This window comes from Hylobates moloch, unplaced genomic scaffold (genome assembly GCF_009828535.3).
Source record: "Hylobates moloch isolate HMO894 unplaced genomic scaffold, HMol_V3 SCAFFOLD_9, whole genome shotgun sequence".
In the NCBI taxonomy this organism is placed as follows: domain Eukaryota; kingdom Metazoa; phylum Chordata; class Mammalia; order Primates; family Hylobatidae; genus Hylobates; species Hylobates moloch.
The window spans coordinates 70,808,392-70,833,325 of record NW_026652284.1 but is presented as its reverse complement, the minus strand read 5'-3'; the positions used below and the strand labels follow the sequence as shown (position 1 = coordinate 70,833,325).

Here is a 24,934-nt window from a genome sequence, read left to right as displayed (position 1 = left end):
TTATCTAACAGAAAACAAGATTACAATATGTTGTTTTCTTTAGGAAAGATACTCAAAATTTGCAATATTTTTGTTGTTTTTAAAGTATAGAACTCTAGTTGACATTCACACCTTTTCCACCAGTTAAGGGAGTAGGGTTGCTTGCTTTGATAAGATCACATGATATTGATTGAGCTGATTTTTCTAGGGTCAGGTTTTCCTCTGGTGTCGAGAGAGGTCACCACAGCCCTCCCTTCTCTCTTGCTTCCAATTAGCTGGCTGGCAGAACAGGGCTGGAAGAGAATCTGGGGATAGAGGGGTTGTCCTCTCTTCCTTCTTCTCTCTAAGTTCGGAGCACAGCCTACACCACTTCTGCAGTACACAGGGAGCTAACAGGATCCTCTTGTTTGTCTTTCTCTCCATTTCCATTAGTGCCCACTGGAGTCTAAGAAAAGGAAAAAAAAATGAAGAGAGAGCATCCTAAAAGCCTGCCTTAGCTTGAGGCTATTCAGGCCTAATAAGCTCAGGAAAAAGGAGCCTTTCATGTACTCAGCCAAGCTTACTAGAGCTTTGTAGAGTGGCTTGAAGCTAAATTCCTAACTAATAAAGTTTTTTGTTTTTTTTTAACTGTTGTTGCTTAGTTGTTTTCTCCCTTGAATCATTTGCTTTGTGAGAATACACCTCTCAGAGGTATCAGGGGAGGAGACTTAGTTAAGGTGAGTTTAGAAATACTCTTAGTACTCTGACAAAACACATTAAGTAGTAACCCAATCTCCCTCAAATTTTTAAATAATGTACACATGAACTATTGATTTAAAAGTAAAAAAATGCTGTTTTTGTTTGCAGAATATATTTTGCTGATATTGGTGTCAGTAAAGGCCTTGACATTCACTGTAAAGAGCATAATATACAGAACAATTACATATTTATAAACCAGTCCATGGAGTTCAACAAAATCTTGACAGTAAACCAAAGACTGCCCACACTGAATAAAGGATACCCATACTACCATCTACACTGTTCATGAACTGCTCCATTTGACTTGCTAAATTTAGAATTAGAGAACTATTAAATATTAAGAGAGAGGAGAATGGTTTGAATGCTGGTAATAAAATATATCTACCATGAGTTACTTTGCAGCTATGTGATTGAAATTTTGCAATGAATTGAACTGCTAATCACTGCAATATACCATGCTAGACTTTCCAAAAGCAAGTACTAACATAAAAATTTCCCTTTGCACATATTCTTAGAAACGGCTATTATCTGTTTTTAGCAAGAGTGTCATGTAAATTCTGGCTTTTATATACTGAGTCTCAAAGATCTCTACCTATATGGTTTTCATATAGGTAGAGATCTATATGGTTTGCTGCTCTTACCCACCCTGTGAGGTGAGTGGGTCAGTCACAGCTGTTGAAAAAATAGCTTTGTAGAGCTTCCATTCTCAGCTGGCTGCTCTTCTTATTCATCAGGGGTGTCACATATATAGTATGAAAAGGCATGTTAAATATTATAGTAATTTGAAAATGAAGCCAAAAATGTTGGTTTTATAATGTAGAACACAAAAACAAAGCTGGAACTAGGTGGATGTTGAGGCTAAGATTCTCAATGACGATGGGGTGGGGGAAAAGGTGTTCTGTTTATTCAAAAAAGGCATGGGGTTTAGAAAACTGATAGATAATCTTTTTCCTAGATGATCTCAGACACTGCCTTGGTTTTACCAACTACTAAAATACTGGTATCTTCTATATTTGCATCTCTAGGCTGGGTTTCTCTTTCATCTCCTGACTGGTATATTCATTTATTTACTTAAAAACTCCTTGGAAAAAAAAAGTCAGCTTGATTCATACTGTCTCAAGGCATGAATGAATGGTCTTGCAGAAGAGGTTCTTCTACAGCATCTGCAGATAAATTGGTTAAGGAAGGCAAGTTATGGAGGCAGCAAATGCAGATGGCCTTCTTCAAATCTGTTGTGTTCAAACTGCTTTAGTTTATTCTTTATGACATGATTTTTCTATTTCTGAAAAGTAATACAAATTTTTTAAATTCTAAATTATTTTTGTTCTTTAATAGCCCCTCAAAGTGAGATAAGCAAACCATTAGGCTAAAACCAGATTTAAATAAGCACAAGTTACTAGTGAGTTGATCCATGACAGGCACTAGCCCTCTCACAGATAAAATGTCTACATAGTCATTACCAAAACATAATACGAGGTTATCTGTTGTTATGCTAATAGGTAAATGCTTAAACAACAATTGCAAATCAAGTTTACAAAAGCAAATGTGATACCTACTAATTTACAACTGAAATAGTGATTATCCCCTTATTTTTAGAAATTGGTGTTTCAAAACATTAAATCAACAGAAAAGTCGGACATTGAAACAGGAACTGCTACTTAAAATAATTAAGACAAGGAATCATATAGACCTTTATATAAGACCTTAGCGATTATTAAAAACTACTATCCTAGCCAGAAATGTATGAATGCATGACTCCCACTGGCTTTAATAGACATTTTGTGTAAACTCAGTTGTAATATTTACAACTGGGAGGTATGTTTTTCAAGGTTTTTCTGAGGATATTTGCACAATGAAGCTTCTCTTTAGTATTTGTCTATTCTTGGCCTTATTTCTCATTGATTTAACTATGTATCATATAATAGCAAACATTTCACCAGGGGGAACATTTTTATATTTGTCTTAAAATATGAGTAGTTCCATAAGTGAATGTTGTAAGTCTTAAAAACCTAGTGCAACTTTATTCTAAGTCCTATTTGACATTTTTCTTTGTGTTTTGAAGTTGAAATTGAGCACCTGGAAAGCAATATTACTGGTTTAATATGTCTCCACTTATATATTTTATTTGAAAACGCCCATAAGAAACCTTAATAAAAATATAGGAAAGAAGATTCACTTCGAGAAGCAAAATGGCTTTAACACAACAAAAATCTTTTTCAGAGTGAAAAAGCAGCAACACCAATACAAAACTGATTTTATTCTTTCTACCACCTGAATCATACTTAAAATAAAGTGCTTTCTGCTGCTTGAATAGAACAATGGATTTCATGTTAACTTTTCCAAAGATTTATTAAACAATATATTACCAAAAACCAATACTGCTGAGATAAGCTATACATAGAATTTAATGGCAAAAAGATAATTCATTAAAATTATATGCATCTACAAATGTATACAAATACATTTCAAGCCTCTGTCTAATGAATTGATAACCACCATGTGACATTCTAAAATCATAGTAGATACCTAGGTACCTAGGTACTTAAATAAAAGTATAGTTTTATCACCTTTTCTTTTTAACTTAAGCTAAAATTGAGTATGTCAGTGATCCCATTTGATTTTTCTCTTCCATTGGACAATATTTTCTAAATATCATTTTATACTTCTCATTTACAATGAATTTGGATTAAGTAAAATGTGTACAATGTTGGCTCCTTGGTGCTTATGTGCCTCATGAATTGTTAAGTCGTAAGAAGACTCTTCAACACTACCTTTGCCCTACAAAGGTATCCCTACCTACATAGGGATTCCTTAAAAGAGATTAATGGGATTCTCCAGCTTCTCTAACTGATCCTGGGGAAGACAACTGTGAACCCAGCTGTCTTCCCTGGAGGACAGGCATTAGAGACCCCACAGCTATCTCCTTCCACCTATTTACATTTGTAGAATAAAGCTGACACTTTAAATTGCAAATAAACGAACATAAATATCTATCAGATTTTATTATAGAAAGTTAGAAAGGAGTTTTTGCCCTCCAAGATTAGAGGCTTTTAGCATGCCTCAGCAACTGGGAAATAACAAGATAGTGCCTAAATATGAATTCTGTGAGCTTTAATTCAGGAAGGAAAATGGGAATCCACTGGAATTGTGAAGGACACCCCAGATCCTAGGGAGGAGAATGTGGGCAAACAGCTCCTGTGACAGCATCTGGCTACTAAAAGTGAGTGAAGCCCCAGTATGTGAAAGAGGCAGAAAACCTTCCTCTGTGACTTACCTTTCCACTGGGGATCCAAGCAACCCAGGCCAAGGGAAAGCACTTTGTTTCTCTCAAGCTCTGAATTAACTGGGGAGAGGCTTGGAGACACTGTGAGGGAAAGACACCAGGAAAAGCTGCAGGCATTTTCCCAGACCCGGGACCTAAAGCAGGATGCCATTTTTAATCCAGATGCGTACAAAGTCAGCCATTCTTTGTCAACCTAGCACCCTGGCTGTGGAAGCATTTTAGTCTCTGACAAGAGATTGGAGCACCTGCCCTGGAGTGGGGTAGGGAATTACATAGTCACAATTTGGGAAGTGCCTCAGCAGTAGGCACTGGAATTGTGCTCTCTCCTATCACAAAGCTGGGGCAGGAGAGAGCTGCTACAGCTGTAGTTTCTCCTGAGTGGCAAGGAGAGGCCAGCCAGGTGACCTGGAATCAGTCTGCATGTGTCCTTGCTGGGTGCCCCAGCCTGCTCCCCAGAGATCATGGTGCAGCAAGGTCTTCTCTGTTCAAACCCTAGGCAGAAATCCAGACACTCAGAACACCCACCTGCCTGGACCAGCAGCCTGAGCTGCCCGACCCTTCATGGACATGGACATGGTGTAGCATGGGACATAAACATGGTGTAGCAGGTCCTGTCTGCTCCATACCCAGACAGGTCTCTCCATGTATTCAGAGCACCCCTTGCCTGGATCAGCAGCCTGAGCTGCCCCACCATTCCTACACATTGATCGTGGTGTAGTCGGGCCCTCTCCGCTCCATGCCCAGCAGATCTCCAGGCATTCAAAGCATCTCCTCACCTGGATTGACAAGCTGAGCCACCCCACCCTTCCTGTGCAAAGATCCGGGTGCAGAGGGACCCTCTCTGCTTCACACCCAGGCAGATCTTCAAGTATTTGGAACAACAGCTCACCTGGTTCAGCAGCCTGAGCTGATCCACCTTTCCTGTGCAGAGATCTGGGTACAGAGGGGCCCTCTCCACCTCATACCTAGGCAGATCTCCAGGAACCTAGAGTACCCACTATCCTCATTCCCATGCAGAGAACTGAGGCTGATGTGGTTTCTCAGCTCCACGCCTAGGCATACCTTTGGGCACTTGGTGGCCACCCACTGGATGCTCCCTCAGTAGTGGTACTTGTGCCTGCCATTGGAGGATCCACAGATGGACCTTCCCAGTCCAACTCTACTCATCTTGCCCCTCCACCACCCAGGACTGAGCAGGGAGCTCAGACCACTGTGCACTCCATAAATCAGTGTGTTGTCAGAGGCAACAGGTATCTTCTTCCAGTAAACAAGGATCAAGTATATACCCAGCTGCATTGGTCACAGCCAGCTCTTATCTATAAGCAACATCTGGGTAATATCAACTGAACAAGGTGAACTGGTGTTCCAAGTGCCTGCAGATCTGCCTGGCATAAAGCAGAGAGGGTCCCTCTGCATGCCGATCTCTGCACAGGAAGGGTGGAGTGGAACTGCACAACCTAGTAAAAAAACCTGCTGACAGAAGTGCCTAGGGCTATAAATGCAAAGCCAGAAGGCCCTAGCCAAAATTCTCTACAGCCACATCCCCTAGGGAAGCAGGGAAGTGGAAAGAAGAAAAAAAAAAACAAACAATAACATAAAGAAGAAGAAAAATTCCTAACCACAGGAAAATAATTATAAAAATTGGAAGTGCCAGCATCTCCAGATGACAAAGAACCAGTGCAAGAATTCTAAGGCCATGAAAAATCTTAATGTAGTGACACCACCAAAGGATTGCACTAGCTTTCCAGCCATGGTCCTTAACCAAAATGGAAAATCAGAAATGACAGATAAAGAATTCAAAGCATAGATAGCAAGGAAGCTTGAGGAGATCCAAGGTAAGGTTGAAATCAACACAAAGAAACTTCTAAATCAATCCAGCAAATAAAAGAAGAAATAAATATCTTAAAAATAAGTCAATCAGAGCTACTGTAACTAAAAAACTCAATTAAGGAACTTCAAAATACAATGGAAACTTTTATCAATAGACTGAACCAAGAAGAAGAAAGAATTCAGAGCTTGAAGATTAGTCTTTTGAATTAGTCCAGTCAGAAAAAAATTAAGAAAAAAGAACTACAAAAATGAACAGTCTTCAAGAAATATTGGATTATGTAAAGCAACAAAGCCTATGGATTACTGGTATTCCTGAGAGAGATAGATAAAAAGAAGACAACCTGGAAAACATATTTGAGGGAATAATTCAAGAGAAATTTCTTAATCTTCCTAAAGACATACACATTCAGATACAAGAAATCCAGAGAACACCTGCAAAATGCTATATAAAACAAATATCACTAAGGCATATAATCACTAATCTGTCTACAATAATGCTAAAGGAAAAATTTTAAAGGCAACTAGAGAAAAACGTCAGATTATGTACAAAGGGAACTCCACTGGGCTAATAGGAGACTTCTCAGCAAAAGTCATACAAGCCAGGAGAGATTGGGGACCTATTTTCAGCATTCTTAAAGACATGATACTTCAGTCAAGAATTTCATATCCCATCAAACTAAGCTTCATAAATGAAGGAGAAATAAAATATTTTCCAGACAAGCAAGCACAAAGAGACTAACTTTACAAGAACTCCTTAAGGGAGGAGTGCTAAACATGAAAATGAAAGAATGATACCTCCTCCCTCCAAAAGACACTTAAATACATAGCCCACAGACACAGAGTCTGTAAAGCAACCACACGATAAAAACTACAAAGCAACCAGCTAATAACTTCATGATAGGATCAAAATTTCACATATCCACATTAACCTTAAATGTAAATGGTCTTAACATCCCACTTAAAAGCCACAGAGTGGCAGGTTGGATTAAAAAAACAAGACCTAGGCCTGGTGTGATGGTTCATGCCTGTAATCCCAGGACTTTTGGAGGCTGAGGTGGGCAGATCATTTGAGATCAGGAGTTTGAGACCAGCCTGGCCAACATGGTGAAACCCTGTCTCTACCAAAAATACAGAAATTAGCTGGGCGTGGTGGCATGTGCCTGTAGTACCAGCTTCTAGGGTGGCTGAGGCATAAAAATTGCTTGAACCCAGGAGGCGGAGGTTGCAGTGATCACACCACTGGGCAACAGAGAGAGACCCTGTCTCAAACAACAACAACAGCAAAAACAAAAACAAACCATCTATCTGCTGTCTTCAAGAGACCCATCTCATGCTTAAGGACATCCCATGCTCAAAGTAAAGGGTTGGAGAAAGATCTATCATGCAAATGGAATGCATTAAAGACAGAGGTGACTATTCTCATGTTAGATAAAACAGACTTTAAACCAGCATTAAACCAACAACAGTAAAAGAGGACAAAGAAGGACATTACATAATCATAAAAGTTTCAATTCAACATGCAGACTTAACTATCCTAAATATGTATGCACCCAATGTTGGAGCACCCAGATTCATACAACAAGTACTTCTAGACCTATGAGTAGAAATAGCCACACAATAATAGTAGAGAACTTCAACACTCCACTGACAGCGTTAGACAGATCACCAAGACAAAAAACTAACAAATAAATAGTGGACTTAAATTTCACATTTGACCAGTTGGACCTGATAGACATCTACAGAACAGTCCACTCATCATCCTTAGAATATACATTCTTCTTATCTGTACACAGAACATACTCTAAGAGTAGCCACATGCTCAGCCATAAAGCAAGTCTCAGCAAATTCAAAAAAATCAAAATCATACCAATTATACTTTCAGACAAGAATGGAATAAAAATGGAAATCAATACCAAGAAGCTCTCTCAAAACCTCACAATTACATGGTAATTAAATCACTTGCTTCTGAATGACTATGGACAAACAACACAATTAAGGCAGAAGTCATTGTTATTTGAAATAAATAAAAAGAGAGACACAACATACCCAAATCTCTGAAACAAAGCAAAAGCAGTGTTAAGAAGAAAGTTTATAGTGCTAAATGCCTATCTCAAGAAGTTGAAAGCTCTCAAATTAACAATCTAATATCACACACAGAGGAAGTTAAAAAAGAAGAACAAAGTAAACCCAAAGGTAGGAGAAGGAAAGAAGTAACCAAAATCAGAGCAGAACTGAATGAAATTGAGAACTAAAAGTCATATAAGGAGTGAATGAAACCAAAAGCTGTTTCTTTAAAAAGATAAAGAAGATCAATAGACTGCTAGCTAGATTAACAAAACAAAACAAAACAAAACAAAAACCCAGAAGATCTAACTAAGCACAATCAGAAATGATCAAGGTGACATTACAACAAACTTCTTGACATAAAACAGTTCCAATGAGGGCATTTTAACAAGATAATCCATGAGCAAAACAAAACAAAACAAAACAACAACAACAACAACAAAAACAAACAAAAACCTAGAGGGATTTTCTGTCCAATTTTGCAGTTGGAACAAAGCAAAATAAAGTCCTGTTTCTCTGTCAAAAAAAAAGTTAGAAAGGATAAAAAGTACTACGCTGATTTAAAAAAATTACTTGTAATAACATTCAAAGGAAAACATTTTGGTATATTTCCTTCCAGTGTTTTTATGCATATTTTCAATATACATTTCTTATACACTAAGTTCTCATTTTATGTGTCAAAATAATACTGCCTAGCATAAAAGGGAATATCATACAAGTTCAGTATTTAGTAAAAAATTAGAAGGGAGCCAAAATAAAAGATAATATGAAACAGAGTAAAATACTAGCGGGGAGGGGAAGGGACTCAGAAGACAGTGGGAGTAATTAAGAAGGATGACCCTCAGTATGAGAGAACCTAGTGAGGATCTTAAGTTCCAAAATAAAATTTAGAGATAACTTAGACAATAGATCACATATTGCTTTACAGTTTAACCTGTAATAAAACCAAGAAGGACACTTTTTAGGTCACTCTGTAGCTTGCTGCACCAATATAAAACTAATATAGGGAAGAATCTTGGACTATTCATACCCAAGTCTAAATGCAACCCAAGGAATAATGCTCAATACATTCTTTCTGCGTCATCACAGAGCCAATTTGTTATTTGGCTTTTTGGCTTTTAACCTGAGGAATGGCTCCAGGACAATTGTGTTTTTGAAATAGGTACTGTATTTATGGGCTGTCAGAATATTTTTTAAAAGGCATATTTTATATACTGGGTATATGAAGAGGAATTATGCACAAATGCCCCCCTAGAAAAAGTCTCTTTATTAAGTAGATTTTCCAGCTTATTCTCAATTGAAGATTTTCATTGGTTAGAAGGGAATGTTATTTCATCAACTTATAAGGCAATAAAAATATAAAAACAGGAATACAAAGATATTAATTTTAACTTCTATTCACGTGCATTAAATCTGAAAAAGAGTTTGGTCAGATTTTTTTGTGCAAATGAAAAATATTTAACTGTTTTTAAATATTAAACTAGTTTTGTTATGCAAAGCAGTATTTTTCCTGTATTTTTTAATACTTATTAACGAACTCAAGCCAATTCCTTTTATTTTACCAACTTTTAGAATACCATTTTCCAAAGGACATAGAAGAATAACCAATATCACATTTGGCTGGGTGCAGTGGCTCACACTACATGGTGGCTCACACTACTGTAATGTCAGCACTTTGGGAGGCCAAAGTAGGAGAAAAACTTGAAGACAGGAGCTCAAGACCCCTGTCTTAAAAAAAAAATTACATTAAAAGTGTTTATATGATTTCTTGGTACTTAACTTTTAATATAATGATATTACTAAAATATAAATAAAATGTTTGCCTCTGTAAGTCATTTTATTTTCATATTAAGGTATTATTCCATTTTGATTAATCATTAAGTGGTAATATTTCCTAAGAATTAAGCTTTCAAATTATTTTCTTTCAGCATATTTCTCAAGTCGTTATCACTATTAGTAAGCATTCAACTAAATTAGAGGATATTTTATTTTAAAAATTTATTTTATAAAGTGAATGGCTTTAGAAGTACAAGCAACCTTTTTAAAAAATTAATATTTTTATCCTATTCACCAGACAGAATTATCATCATGGGACAAATCGCATATCTGATTTTCTTAGACAGGTAAACTTATTTTTCTAACAACTCAGTGAGTGATTTCCTCATTGCCAAGTAGCCTGTAATTCTTACATGAAATTTATTTTTAAAATGAATAAAATAGTATTGTCTACGAACATCTATGTTCTCCAAGGAGACAAGGAACCTCTTGAGGGCTGGGACCCTGTGGTTCATTTTATATGCCCTGCACCTTTCAGCAGTTGAAGCATTTCAGATAATTTTTTTTAAAAGTCATGAATGAATGAATGAGCCAGCATATAAAACTAATGTAAATAGTGCTCTGTGCTTCTCTCAGCATTTCATAACAATACAAGAAACTGTTCTTTTTATTTCTCCGTGTCCAGTTTCTCCATCCTCATGATCAAATTTTATTAGGTAGCTGTTCTAGTTTCCTGGAGCTGCCATAAGACATCACCACAAACTATGTATGTGGCTTAAAAACAACAGAAACTTATTTTCTCACACTTTGGAGGCCAGAAGTCTAAAATCAAATTGTCAGCTGGGCTATGCTCTCTATAAAAGCTCTAGGGCAGAATCCTTCCTTGCCTTTTCCAGCTCCTGCGGACACCAGGTGTCCCTTGGCTTCACATGCCTCACTTCCAACTCTGCCTCTGCCTTCACGTGGTTTCCTTGTCTTCTGGTTTCTTTTCTGTCTCTTATAAAGACATGTGCCATTGGATTTAGGGCTCACCTGGTTAATCCCGGATGATACCATCTGGCGATCCTTACTTTCATTGTATCTGTAAAGACTATATTTTCAAATAAACTCACATTCACAGGTTCTGAGTAGGCATATCATTTGGGGTCCATTATCCAATCCACTACAGTAGCTAATTGTACAGATATTTTCCTATTGAGTTTTTTTTAAATACGTTTTAAATGGGTATACATATTTGTGTTAAATGATATGTTAAGCTGATACAAAAAAAAAAGGCCCTAAACATATAGTGGCCTAAATAACGTAGGAGTTTATTTCTCATCTCACAGTCTGGCCAGACTATGTGGTTAGAGTGGCTCTGCTTCATTAGGTCACAAAGGGTCCCTGGTGCCTTGGGTCTCTGCCATGTTGGCATTCAACTCAGAGGGGGAATGATAGTGGGGAACAACTACTGGTTTTAAACAAGTAAGTTTCGGCTGGCCATGGTGGCTCATGCCTATAATCCCAGCACTTTGGGAGGCCGAGCGGGAGGATCACTTGAGCCCGGGAGTTCAAGACCAGCCTAGGAAACATGGCAAAAACCCACCTCTACAAAACATACAAAAATTAACTGGGTGTAGTAGCATGCACCTGTAGTCCTAGCTATTTGGGAGGCTGAGGAGGGAGGATTGCTTGAGCCTGGGAGGATGAGGAGGCAATGAGCTGTGATTGTGCCACTGCACTGCACTCCAGTCTTGGCAACAGGGTGAGACTGTCTCAAAAAAAAAACCCAAAAAACAAACAAATGAAGTTAGATTTGCACACATCACTCTTATGTTACCATTCCGCTGGAGAGAACTTATTCATGTGGCTACTTCTAGCTGCAAGTAAAGCTAAACAATTGTATTTCTAGCTGGGTGGCCATGGATCCAGCTTTAACTCCACCACTATGCAAACTGGAGGAACAGATGGAAGAAGAACTAGTGTGTGACATTAGAAAACCTTAACTCTCCTAATTGTACCTTCTAAAAAATTAAACAGGCCTTTAGTGGAGTCAACACAAGATATGTATGTAATTAATCATCTTCATTCATAGATTGGAAAATATTAACTTTCTTGAATTTTTAAAATTCCTTATTGTGTTTGACATTTATTACCTTTGAGGGAAGAAACTATTTTTCTATAGTTTAGAAGTCATTGTTAGACATGGTTAGCCTTAGTCATTGTTATTTTCTTTTTTTAAAATGTATTTTGCAGAGATGTGGTCTCACTATGTTGTCCAGGATGGTCTCAAACTCCTGGTCTGAAGCGATCCTCCTGCCTTGGCTGCCTAAAGTTCTGGGATTACAGGTATGAGCCACTGCACCTGGCCATTTTTTATTACTATCTTTAAAACTCTCTTATAAAATATATGTCTTACATAACTTATCCTTTGCTTTCCATGAGGAAGTATTTCTCGTGGTTTCTTGCTCCGTGTGGTGGTTGAATTAATTACCTGGTAGGTGAGTGACAGTGATTGGCCTAGTTCAGTCTGTCTGCTCTACACTCAAATCTTCTAGCTACTGGGCTATTCCAAGTTTCCTGCTGGCAGCAGAGAGTTATTATTTGGCTCTCACTCTAAGGTCCATTCTCCATCAACTCTATCAGGAATATTGCTAAAGTTTTGACCTTCATTTGACTGACCTACATCTCTCTCAACAGTTCAAAACTTAGGTGGTGAGAAGGTCTAATTTATTAACCCCCTCTTACCCCAATACTGAGGAAATGTATTATGCAAGTTTTTGTTTCCCATATGATTTGTGAGCACAAAATGGTGAATCAGAGAAGTTCCTGAAAGACTGCAGCCAAAGACTGTGTTTAATATTGCTATAAAGGAAGAGTAAAATTTCTGTCCAAGGGAGGAAATTTTTTTAGATTTATTTATTGTTGCGGGAAGTCAGGGACCCTGAATTGAGGGACCAGTTGGAGCCATGGCAGAGGGACATAAATTGTGAAGATTTCATTTTAATATGGACATATATCAGTTCCCAAAGTTAATATTTTTATAATTTCTTACGCCTGTCTTTACTGCAATCTCTGAACATAAATTGTGAAAATTTCATTTTAATATGGACATTTATTACTTTCCAAATAATACTCTTATAATTTCTTATGCCTGTCTTACTTTAATCTCTTAATCCTATTATCTTCGTAAGCTGAGGATGTACGTCACCTCAGGACCGCTATTGTGTTATCTGTACAAATTGATTGTAAAACATGTGTGTTTGAACAATATGAAATCAGTGCACCTAGAAAAAGAACAAAATAACAGTAATTTTTCAGGGAACAAGAGAAGACAAACATAAGGTCTGACTGCCTGCGGTGTGGGGCAGAATAGAGCCATATTTTTCTTCTTGCAGAGAGCCTATAAATGGACATGCAAGTAGGGAAGATATCGCTGAATTCTTTTCCTAGGAAGGAATATTAATAATTAAGATCCTGGGAAAGGAATGCATTCCTGGGGGGAGATCTATAAACGGCTGCTCTGGGAGTGCCTGTCTTATGCGTTTGAGATAAGGACTGAAATACGCCCTGGTCTCCTGCAGTACTCTCAGGCTTATTAGGGTGGGGAAAACAACCCACCCTGGTGAATTTGAGGTCAGACTGGTTGTTTGCTCTCAAACCCTGTTTTCTGTTGTTTAAGATGTTTATCAAGACAATATGTGCACAGCTGAACATAGACCCTTATTGGGAGTTTTTGATTTTGCCCTTTGCCTTGTGATTGTTGCTTTGCCCTTTGCCTTTTGATCTTTATTGGCCCCAGAAGCATGTGATCTTTGTTCTCCTTTTTGCCTTTTGATGCATGTGATCTTTGTGACCTACTCCCTGTTCATACACCCCCACCCCTTTTAAAGTCCTTAATAAAAACCTGCTGGTTTTGTGGCTCAGGTGGGCATCATGGTCCTACCAATATGTGATGTCACCCCTGGAAGCCCAGCTGTAAAATTCCTCTCTTTGTACTCTTTCTCTTTATTTCTCAGCCGGCCGACACTTAGGGAAAATAGAAAGAACCTACATTGAAATACTGGGGGCGGGTTCTCCCGATAATTTATTATTATTATTTTTAGATGGAGTCTAATGCTGTCACCCAGGCTGGAGTGCAGTAGCGTGATCTCAGCTCACTGCAACCTCCACCTCCTGGGTTCAAGCAATTCTCCCTACCTCAGCCTCCCAAATAGCTGGATTACAGGGGCCCCCCACTACGCCTGGCTAATTTTTGTATTTTTAGTAGAGACTGGGTTTTACCATGTTGGCTAGGCTTGTCTTGAACTCCTGACCTCAAGTGATCCACCCACCTCGGCCTCCCAAAGTGCTGGGATTACAGGCATGACCCACTGCACCAGTCTTTTCTTCAGTTTAAACCCCATATGAAAGTTATCCTTCCAGTCAAAAGGAGCAAAATGTAACTCCTATCTTACTCCCACCCCACTCCATACTTTCCTTTCACCCCCTGTGCAGTCCTAACCAAGGGCACACCACAAAGGCTGTAGTCCAATCCAAGAGACACAGAGGGTTCATGGGCTGCAAAAACAGAAAGGCTAATGAGTTATAAATATTTAGCAATGAGGATTAAGGAAAGCAACTGCTTTGGATATACTACTGACAGAAATTATATTGATGGGACAATTCAAAATCTGCAAAAAGATAAATAAGTGTTTGTACAAAAGATTTGATTATTTCAACAGCCCCGCAAGAGATAAGAACATCATATAACTCGAGAAGAGTGTCACATAACCAAGGTACCTGAAGAAGAAAAACATTCAAAGGAGGATAGATCAGAACAGAGACTACTCCTTAAGTATTCTTGGCTAAAGGCTTCATAGTTGCTAGACAGAGAAACTGGAAGTTAATTTCAAAACTTCCCTGTAAGTGTTTAATATAATTGGTATCAACTTACTCAAATATATTTATGTTGCCATTTTGTGGCTTCCACCAGTCTCAATTTATCAATTTCTTATAGTTTTTATGAAGTCTCTTATGCACTGGGGGTCAGGGGACAGGGCTTCTACACTTGCTGAGGTATATTCAGGCTGGTAACACCACAATTTTATTTTAGGTTCAAGGGTACATGTGCAGATTTGTTATACGGGTAAACTGTGTGTCATGGGAGTTTGGTGTACAGATTATTTAGTCACCCAGATAATAAGCATAGTACCCAATAGGTATTTTTTCTGATCCTCTCCTTCCTCCAACCCTCTACCCTCAAGTAGGTACTGGTGTCTGCTTTCCCTTCTTTGTGTCCACATGTTCTTATTGTTTAGCTCTCACTTATAAGTGAGAACATAAGATATTTTGGTTTTCTGTTCCTGCATTAGTTCCCTCAGGATAACGGCCTTCAGCTCTGTCCATGTTGCTGCAAAGAACATTATCTCATTCTTTTCCATGGCTGTATAGTATTTAATGGTGCATATACAACACATTTTATTTATCAGGTCTACCATTGATGGGCATTCAGATTTATTTCTTGTCTTTGCTATTTGTGAATAGTGCTGCAATGAATATATGCATGCATGTTTCTTTATGGTAGAATAATTTATATTCCTTTGGATGTATACTCAATAATGAGATTGCTAGGTTGAATGGTAATTCTGTTTTGAGTTCTTTGAGGAATTGCAACACTTATCTCTACAATGGCTGAACTAATTTATATGCCTCCCTCTCTTTTCTCCACAACCTTGCCAGTATCTGTTATTTTTTGACTTTTTAATAACAGCCATTCTATTTGATGTGAGATGGTATCCCATTTCTCTAGAAATCACTAGAGCATTTCTCTAGTGATTAATAATGTTGAGCATTTCTTCTTATGCTTTTTGGCCATATGTATGTCTTTTTTTGAGAAGTGTTCATGGCCTTTGCCTATTGTTTAATGGTGTTGTTTACTTTTTGCTCGAAAATTTGTTTAAGTTCCATATAGATCCCGGATATTAGACATTTGTCAGATGTATAGTTTGCAAATATTTTCTCTTATTTTGTAGGTTGTCTGTCTACTCTGTTGAGTTTCTTTTGCTGAAACACCACAACTGATTTACAGCCAAGGTTCTGATACTAAGAGTGGGTGCAATGATTTCTGCAACCACCAGAAGTGGGTTAAACACCCCTAGAAGTTTCCTTAGGAAGTTTTGCTCCTATCTGAGTGGGCTTCGTGTTACACATTTTTGAGATATGACTGCTGAATGACCATCACTGGGCCATCTCTTTGTCTAGCTGTAAAGGCCCAGCTCATGATACTGGCAAGAAAATGATCTAAAACTTTGTATGGTTTGTTGGTGGAATAAGATTCTTTGAATTCATAAACACTATAGAATTTCATTTATATTGTGGAACATAATTTTAAAATCCTGGACTCTTTCCCTTTCTTTTATTCCCCATATTCCATCATTCCAAGTAATCTTGTTATGCTTTAGACATTCTCAAGTTTATTTCATCTTTCCATAAATGGGTTGCAGTCTATTTACTGTGTCTCTTGGACATGTGACATAATCTACCAAGTGGTTTCCTTCCTTTTAGTAAATTTTCTAAATCCAAATACGTTTATTTCTTTCTAAAGGTCTAACAATTCCAGGGACTCCCAACTGATTATAGGAAGAAGTCCAGAAAACCAGAAATGGTTCTTAAAGTATGGTCCCAAGACCAGCTGCAGCAGTATCACTCGGGAACTTGTGAGAAATGCAAATTCTTGCCTTCCAAGGCCACACACCAGCAGAATTAAAAACTCTGGGGATAAGGCCCAGTAAACAGTTCTTTGAAAAGCTCTCCTGGGAATTCTGATCCATGCTCAAGTCTGCAAACCACTGTTAGAGGATGGCATATTTGTTGATATTATTTGCCTGGCTTCCCCCAGAGTACACAGAGGTGCATTCTATGCATGTGTCCTCAGAACAGCTTGCCACTTCCCAAGCACATTGTACCTTTTCACACTTCTGTGCTTTGGCACTTTCTGTGCCTGAAAGGCTATTCTACCCTCCCACTGTCTGCTCAAATCCCAGAGACAGCTTAAATCCTTTTGAAATGAGTAAGATATAAATAACTGTATACTTATCCTTCAACACCCAGCTCAAATATCATTATGGCTGCAAAACTTTCTCTGACTCCCAGGCATTTAGTTATCCCTTCTGACAGTGCTGTCACCGTATTTAACACTTTGTGGTGCAGTTGTTTAGGCCTTCTCACACTGAAAGACAGATTCTTGAGGGCACATCTCCAATGTATCCTTTAAAATGCTGGGATCATGGTAGATGCCCCACAAGACCTTTTTGAGTAAGATCTTATTTAGTGGCTTAGCAGGCAAGCCCCTCTCTTCCTGTGCTTTGTTTTTCACTCCTTTCTTTTAACTGAAGACGATGTTTCCCCTCTTCTTCCTCTTCAACTGAGAGCACAGGTTTGGGAGAGAAGGTTGTAAAGAGATGAGGTCAGTCACGTTAAGCCTAGAGTTCCACAGAGTGGATCTTTCCTCCCTAACTCATATCTTATAAATGAATCAAATAATATTGATGCAAATCCAGATTCAAGTTCAAATTCTTAAAATTTTCTCCAATCATAGATTTTATTTGTCTTGATTAATGAGAAGAGTTTAAAAACCATAGTATTTAATAAATCTTGAAAGATATTATTCTGGGTGACTAAAAAGACATTATTAGTGTGACTAAAAAGTAATGAATTTATTCTGTGAAAGTAAGCAATATAAGTTTCTAATCATATTTTCTATACTAGTAAACAAAGGTTCATTGGCAGTAGAATATTCTGAATTTTCCTTTTTCTTACATTTTTAAACAAAAATTTAAGGTGGATAGTTTATACTACTTTTTCTCCTTAATATGCTATATGGTGTTAATTAGTGTAGTGGCTAGACTGAGAAGTACTTTGTGTGTATATCAACTTGTATGGTAAGATAAGTATAATAACAGTAAGATTTGGCATTTTTATTCACCATTATAAATGAACAACAGTTTTCTATTTGGAATCCTGAAATACTATTTCCCATGAAATTGAAATTAACAGAAACTGGAAACACCACATCTTCTGCCTCTTCTGGACTGGAAGTCACATCTACAGAGTCAACCTATAATTTTTCATTTTCTGACTGGGAGTGGTAATTAGCTAAACAATTACTTAGCTAATACGAGTTGGTGCTTACCCTTTCTCTACTAATCCTTATATGTTGCCTCCACTAAGACTCACTTCTTTGGGTCAAATATGTAGTGAGGAGCAGTGTGAGAGGGAGACTGGAGAGACTCCTCAGGGTGGTGTGTACTTGGTGAAGCATAGGCAGGTGTGTAAACATGAGGATGGCAGATCAAGCATGAATGAGATTGCAGCATTTCCCACTACAACTGTAACCTTGCATGGGAGAGTGGTCCAAGATTGGTTATTTTCACCATTAGCTCAGAGTATCAAGGACACCTTCAGTTTCAAGTGTCTAGTTAATACATCCAAGGAACAGAACTAGGAGCACTATTTGGAAACGGCCACCCCATCTGAAGTCATTATGCTTTCCCTTGCCATCCTAAACCTTTCAACACCACTCTGATGCACGCGCCACACAGGCTTTGTAATGGAGTTATTGTTCTTTTCTTCACAATTGGATTGTACTCCCTGAAGGTTGGAAATGCCTTTAATTCATCTTCATAGTCTCAAAAGAGTCTAGCAAAGTATATACCCTCAATATACTCTTCTTGAACAAATAAGCTGAATACTCCTCATTCAGGAAGAATTAGTTGCTAACAGTGAAGAACAATTTCATACAGGGTCCAAATGTACTTATTTAAATTACAGATCTTAAGCAAGTCTGAAAAAAAGGCACTTGTCTTCTGTAAAATGCACCAAAAAGGGTCTACAAACTATTTGCCTTGCTAGCTGAAGAGCCTGTTGAAGAACAGCATTGTTTTCCTGAGGCCACCATTTGATGCAATGCACTTATATTTTCATTTCCTTTTGCTGCAGGAGTTATTCACTGAAGGATGCCTGGCTTATGTGTTTATATGGTTCAGAATTTCATGAAGAATTCAGAGCTTCTGGTTAGCCACAGTGGCTCACACCTGTAAACTCAGCACTTTGGGAGGTCGAGGCAGGTGTATCGCTTGAGCCCAGGAGTTCTAAAGAAGCCTGGGCAACATGACAAAACACCATCTGTATAAAAAATACAAAAGTTGTCGGGTGCGGTGGCTCATGCCTGTAATCCCAGCACTTTGGGAGGCTGAGGCGGGCGGATCACGAGGTCGGGAGATCGAGACCATCCTGGCTAACACGGTGAAACCCCGTCTCTATTAAAAAAATACAAAAAATTAGCCGGGCGTGGTGGCGGGCACCTGTAGTCCCAGCTACGTGGGAGGCTGAGGCAGGAGAATGGCGTGAACCCCGGGGGGTGGAGCCTACAGTGAGCCGAGATTGCGCCACTGCACTCTAGCCTGGGTGAAAGAGCAAGACTCCTTCCCAAACAAACAAACAAACAAAAAATACAAAAATTAGCCAGGCAGGGTGGCATACGCCTGTAGTCCCAGCCACTCAGGAGGCTGAGGTGGGAGGATCACTTAAGCCAGGAGGTGGAGGCTGCAGTGAGCCATGCACACTCCACTGCATTCCAGCCAGAGTGACAGAGCAAGACCCTGTCTCAAAAATAAAAAATAAAATAAAATAAATAATTCAAGTATTCTGGAGCCCTGTTATAAAATAAACCAAATTCTAATTTTGAGCACACAACTCTAAAATCTCCCTTAATTAAAGATTTTAATGGGAGCCAGAGAAAGGCAAAAACACAGCAGGCCACCGAACCCAGAAGAAAAGGGGACTCCAGTTGCATTTGATAAACCATTTGTATGAATAACAATAAATCACAGCAAACTAATTTTAACAGTTAGCTTCAACAACCACATATCAAAACACATTTAATGTTATGGGTGCACTTAAAATTAACTGAAGCTAATATTGTACAGTACAGGGAAATTCATAATTATAAAATAGCAAATTTAGAGTTTAGAGAGTGATGTACCATTGAATTCGTTAATAGTATCTTCCCATTTTCCATTTAAATGTGATTACTTAATGCTTGATTGGATTTTTCTCTTCTATCTCATTTTCAGTCCTCACAGATACTAACAAAGTACCACATCTAAGTCAGAAGTGTAGGGGCAAGTGTATAACAGGCAGCCTGGAAAAATTTGCTCATTGTATAATTGACACCCGAAGAGCTGAGAAGATAGATTGGTTCTTATTTTTGATCAGGAAAAGTCATAGAAATGAAGCCCCAGGCTATCAAAGGGGAGAGAAAAACTACCTGCCACTCCCCAACTACATTAAAATAAATCCTGAAATGACAGAATCTATTACAATTAGAAATAGGCAGTGGCAAATTTGCATTCATCTCTACATCTTTCCTTTGAATCTCAGAGGAAGCACTGTCTCCCCTGCATCTAATCCTTCCCCTAATATCTTAACCACATCCTCTTTCATCTCCTTTACAACCTGGCTTCATAATATTTCCTCCCTTCTGCTCCTTAATGCCTTCTTCTCGCCAGCTTTCTTTACCTCAATCTATAAACACACTGGAATCTTTCAGTTAGAATGTCCCCATCTTCCTCACCCTGTATTACCTTCTAGCTATCACCTTTTTCTTCCTTTCCATCCAAAATTATTAAAAGTGCTATCTAAACTCACTCTTTTATAGTTACCTTTCATTCACTCTCAAACTGGTGCAATTTGTCTGTTCCTGAAAGTACTTTCCCTAAGGCCCTAGTGGCTACCTTTAAAAGAAGTATCTAAGGGACACTCATTGGTCCTTCTCTCATCTTGGGTCTTTATCTTAGGTCAGTAGTGCCCAATCTTAGTAGCGCCCAATCTTTTTCTTTTAGAAATAAAATAAAATAGAGAATTAAAGGCTTCTGGAGCCCTATTACAAAATAAACCAAATTTTAATTTTGAGCCTAGGACTCTAAAATCTCCCTTAATTAAAGATTTTAATGAGAGTCAGAGAAAGGCAAAGGTACAGCAGGCCACCAAACCCAGAAGAAAAAGGGACTCCAATTGCACTTGACAAACCACTTTAACATTCCATCTTTCCATCTTAATATCTTAACATTCTCTCTTTCTTGGACTTCTAATATAACAGTTTCTGCAGATCTCCTCACACTCCCTGAGTTTAAATTTGAAATCTGCTTCTATCACTTTCTCTGTGTGGCTATGGGTGAGTTATATGAACTCAAGTGTTAGTTGTACTGAGCTTGTCAGCTTCTGACCTGCCCCTGCTGTGTCAGTGAGAGTTCCTGAAGGCAACAAAAGCAACTGTAAATAGAGTCTAATCAAGGAAGTATTAAAAGGGATGACAAAGCATCAGAAACTCATTACTAGAGCTGGGAAAAAGTTGGAAACTTGGCAAATAAGAACTTTGTTCACAAAATTCAACCACTGCCAAAACCATAGTGAAACTCAACCGGGAAGAGGTAAATACCCTGACCACTTCTCACCTGTACTATCCTCCAATATTCTGCTGGTGCCTCTCACTGGTCAAGCCTAACTGGAAATCCAGAGCCCAGTGGAGGCTAAGTGACACCGTCTCTAGAGGCCAACCTCCTGAGACACACAGCAAGCCAGGGAAGGGTAGACACTGAACCTGGATAGAGGACACCAGAGAACAACCAGCACATGAGCACACTGCCCACCATCCCTTTCCTTCACTTAAAAAATATTTCGTGTGCCAGGGACTATTCTAGGGAATCAGAGTACAGGGGCTCACAAGACAGGAAAGATACTCACTCTCATGGTATTTCATTCTGCTTAAGGAAGACAGAAAGTAAAGGAATAAACAAGGCAATTTCAGGTGATGATAAGTGCTATGAAGAAAATGAGGGTACCAGTAATCCGATGTAGAGAGGGCAGTCCTTTAGATGAGGGTAATGAGGAAAGTCATCTCCAAGGAGAAGACAGAAGAGCTTAAAATGAATAAGAACGACGAGACCAGGCTTTCTCAGAGCCAAGAGCAGCGTGTTCCAACAAGAAAGATTGGCAAGGGCAGAATGCAAATGTCCTGAGGAGGAAACAAGCTTGACTCATCCAAGGGAGACACAGGAGGCCTGAGTGGCTGGAACGTGTGAGAGGGAAGGTGGCAGAAGGTGAGGTAGGAGTGTCAGGCAGAGGCTAGATCATAAAGGGCTTTGTAGGCCAGGCAGGGAGTTGGGTCTTTCCCTAATGCACTATAAGGGTTTTAGGCTGGTTGTGGTGGGCTGGTAGATGTGGATTAAGACACATCTGATATCCAATTGTAAAATATAATTTTCACAATTCTGTGAAAAATAAATTGTAGTGGGACGAGAATAGAAATATCCCACTGCAGCTTGCATTGCCCTACCAGAGGTCCTATGCCCAGGAAAGCTAAATGATGTTCCAGGTAGGAATGACACTGTTTAGAGCAGGATGAGCACCTGACCCAAGAGTAGCTTATTTCCAGGTTGGCTGGCAGCCCATGAAGTGACTTAGAGCTAAGAGCTCTGGAACTGGCTTATATTCTTCTGAAATGCAGACTAGAGGATAAGAAGTGGATTAATTAGCCAGTTGGTAGCATGAGAATAGATTGAAGAGGTAGAGAAGAGCAGAGACACAATGAGAAAGAAATAAGAGAGTAGCTTATGCCTGGGCTCCTAATAGCTACTCATATACCCATATAAACCCTTGTTCCTTCTTTTCATTAGTCTCTTGAGTTCCTCTTTCTTACAAGCAAAGGAGTCTAACAAGCACATTGGTGTTCACAAGTTTTCTTCCTTAAACCTTTTCTTCTCAGGCACATTAGCCAGGATGACAAAGATCTGCTCTGGTAACAAAACTCAAATCTCAATGACTTAAAACAACCAAGGTTTACTTGTCACTTTACATGTCCTTCATGATGTGACTGGGACTCTGTTCTGCATCATCTTCCCTCCAATACCAAGACTGATAGTGCATATGCTCTCTGGAACACTGATGATTGCCATGGCAAAGAGAAAAAGAGTTCTGGAAGGTCTTGCATCAACAATTAAATGCTATGCTCACAATTAATTCGGAGAACATGTCATGTAGTTCAACCCCATCACAGGGAGGCCAGGGCATACAATCCTATATTCCTGAAAGAGAACAGGAAATATTTGGCACACCTATCACCATGCACTCATTCATAACCATGGTCTTAATTGCTGCCCATACACCAATGTCAAAATTTCTAGGAGAGATGCCCCACTTAATTCCATATCTATATTTTCAACCACCTACTGGAATACCACATTTGGATGTTATCATGAGACCTCAAGTCTCATGTATCAAGAGTGAAGGCTATCTTTCTTATAGACTTGCTGTAGTCGCTTTCTTGGTCAATGGCCCCATTATCTATTACTTTAAATAAGAAATCCAGGTGTTATCCTTGACCCCTCCGTCTCTTCTGAAAACAAATCAGTTGCCCAGCTCCTCTTTAAACTTATCCCTATTCAACTAACACCAGGACCATTATCCTACTTCACGGATCCTCATAGCTTCTTGCCTATGCAATTTTGTCTGGTTTTCCTGCCTTCATTTCCCCCTACAAATGGCAATCATTTGTGTATGTTACAAACATTTAAAGAGGGCTCATTGCTCCTTAGATCAAATAAGTAATGGGCCCATCTTGAAGAAACTCAAAGCCTAAAGAGGGAGACAGTGATGTAAACAAAAAATTACAATACAATGGGACAAATGTGATAATGGCCATACAGAAAGTAGCCTGGGAAAGGAAAGGAAATACCAAATTGAGGGTGGTGGTGAAGGGAAGGTAGTGTAGGACTGATGATTTGGATTTGTGTCCCTGCCCAAATCTCATGGCAAACTGTATGTAATCCCCATTGTTGGAGGAGAGGCCTGGTGGGAGGTGATTGGATCATGGAAATGGAGTTCTCATGAGTGGTTTAGCACCATCCCTCCTTGGTACTGTTTTACGGAAGTAAAACTTTAGGTAAATGCCGTGGGAGCAGTAAGAGCTACTCCTCCGTGTGAGTCACAAGACTTGGAAAAGAGAGTTGAAGGATGCAGCACTTGCCTGGCACCTAGTAGGGACTCTACCTGACTCAGCCCAACCAGGGTGGGTAGGAGAGAATGGCATGGAGGAGCAAGCAGGAGCCTGATCAGCAACAACCTAAGGTGTCCTGGTCCGTTATTTGGCAGGCAACTGGGTGGAAGGTCATCCACTGAGATATGAAACCCAGAAGGAAGTGTCAGTCTATGACTTTTAATGAGGGATACCATCACATAGTTAACATTTACTGACGACTGATTTCAGGCATAGTGCTAATCACATTACTTTCTATTTTGTTTAATCCTCACAACACTCTTAAGCAAAGTTGTACCATTATCTCCATTTTGCAATTAAAAAAAAAAAAACAACAATGAGATTCAGGGACTGATTGACCAGTTACTAAACGTGATTTGCACCAGAGCCCAAGTTGATCATCTATCTACGAAGCTCTGCTGAGTTTCAGCTGCCTGCAGGAATTCCACCTGGATGTGTCCACAGGCCGGACCACAAGCTGGGAAGTGTGGGCAGAGACATTCACTTAGGGGTCACCTCTCATGGGGGGCACGGCAGGATCAAAGCTGTTGGGCCTGGATGAGATGGCTCAGGAAACTCTAAAAAGGAAGAAGGCAAGAGGACCTGGGGAACACACCTTAAACAGGCAAAAAGAGGAAAAGAAATCCGCGAATGAGTTTGAGAAGCTGCTCTCTGAGAAAGCGAACCCTTAAGAAATGTCCTTCAGTGAATCTTTTTCAAATGCCCTAGACCAATGCCTGGCATTCGATGAAGGACCTCTGGAGTCAGAAGGGGCGTTCTGTCAAGGGGGTGAGGGGACTTTATACCTAATTTTTCCAGCTCCTAAAGGACCAAGCAATATGAAACCCACAGGACGACCTCGCTACCTGGGAGGCAAGTCTGAGACAGGGCGAATAGGGTCAAGGACAATAGCCAAAGCCTCCTCAGAACAGGACAAGAACTCTTTCCCCAATTCGACAGGGCAGCGGCGGATGTGAGCGCCACTCACAGCTGCCCACTCCGATAAGAGGTTACTGCGGAAACTACCAGGAGGGAACGGGCGAGGATCCAAGCCGCTCACGGACTGGGGTCGCCTCGGTCCGAGAGGGGGAGCGCGCGCCCTGACACGCAGACATGCGCGCGCCTGTGGGAAGTCGGGGAGCGCGCCTGGGCCCCTGCCGGTCGCCCGGCTCTCCCCTCTTTGCAGCCTCGCCCTCTGCAGGCTCCTTCTC

General features: G+C 39.5%; 1 long non-coding RNA gene across 1 annotated transcript; it reads right to left on the bottom strand.

Annotated features, from left to right (window-relative positions):
• LOC116813403 (uncharacterized) lies at positions 1-24,788 on the bottom strand. Its single transcript, XR_004370967.2, has 3 exons — positions 24,590-24,788; positions 22,533-22,773; positions 1-424 (listed from the first exon to the last, which is right to left on the bottom strand). It is a non-coding gene; the product is annotated as an uncharacterized LOC116813403 (long non-coding RNA).
• Between the last annotated feature and the right edge of the window lie 146 nt (positions 24,789-24,934).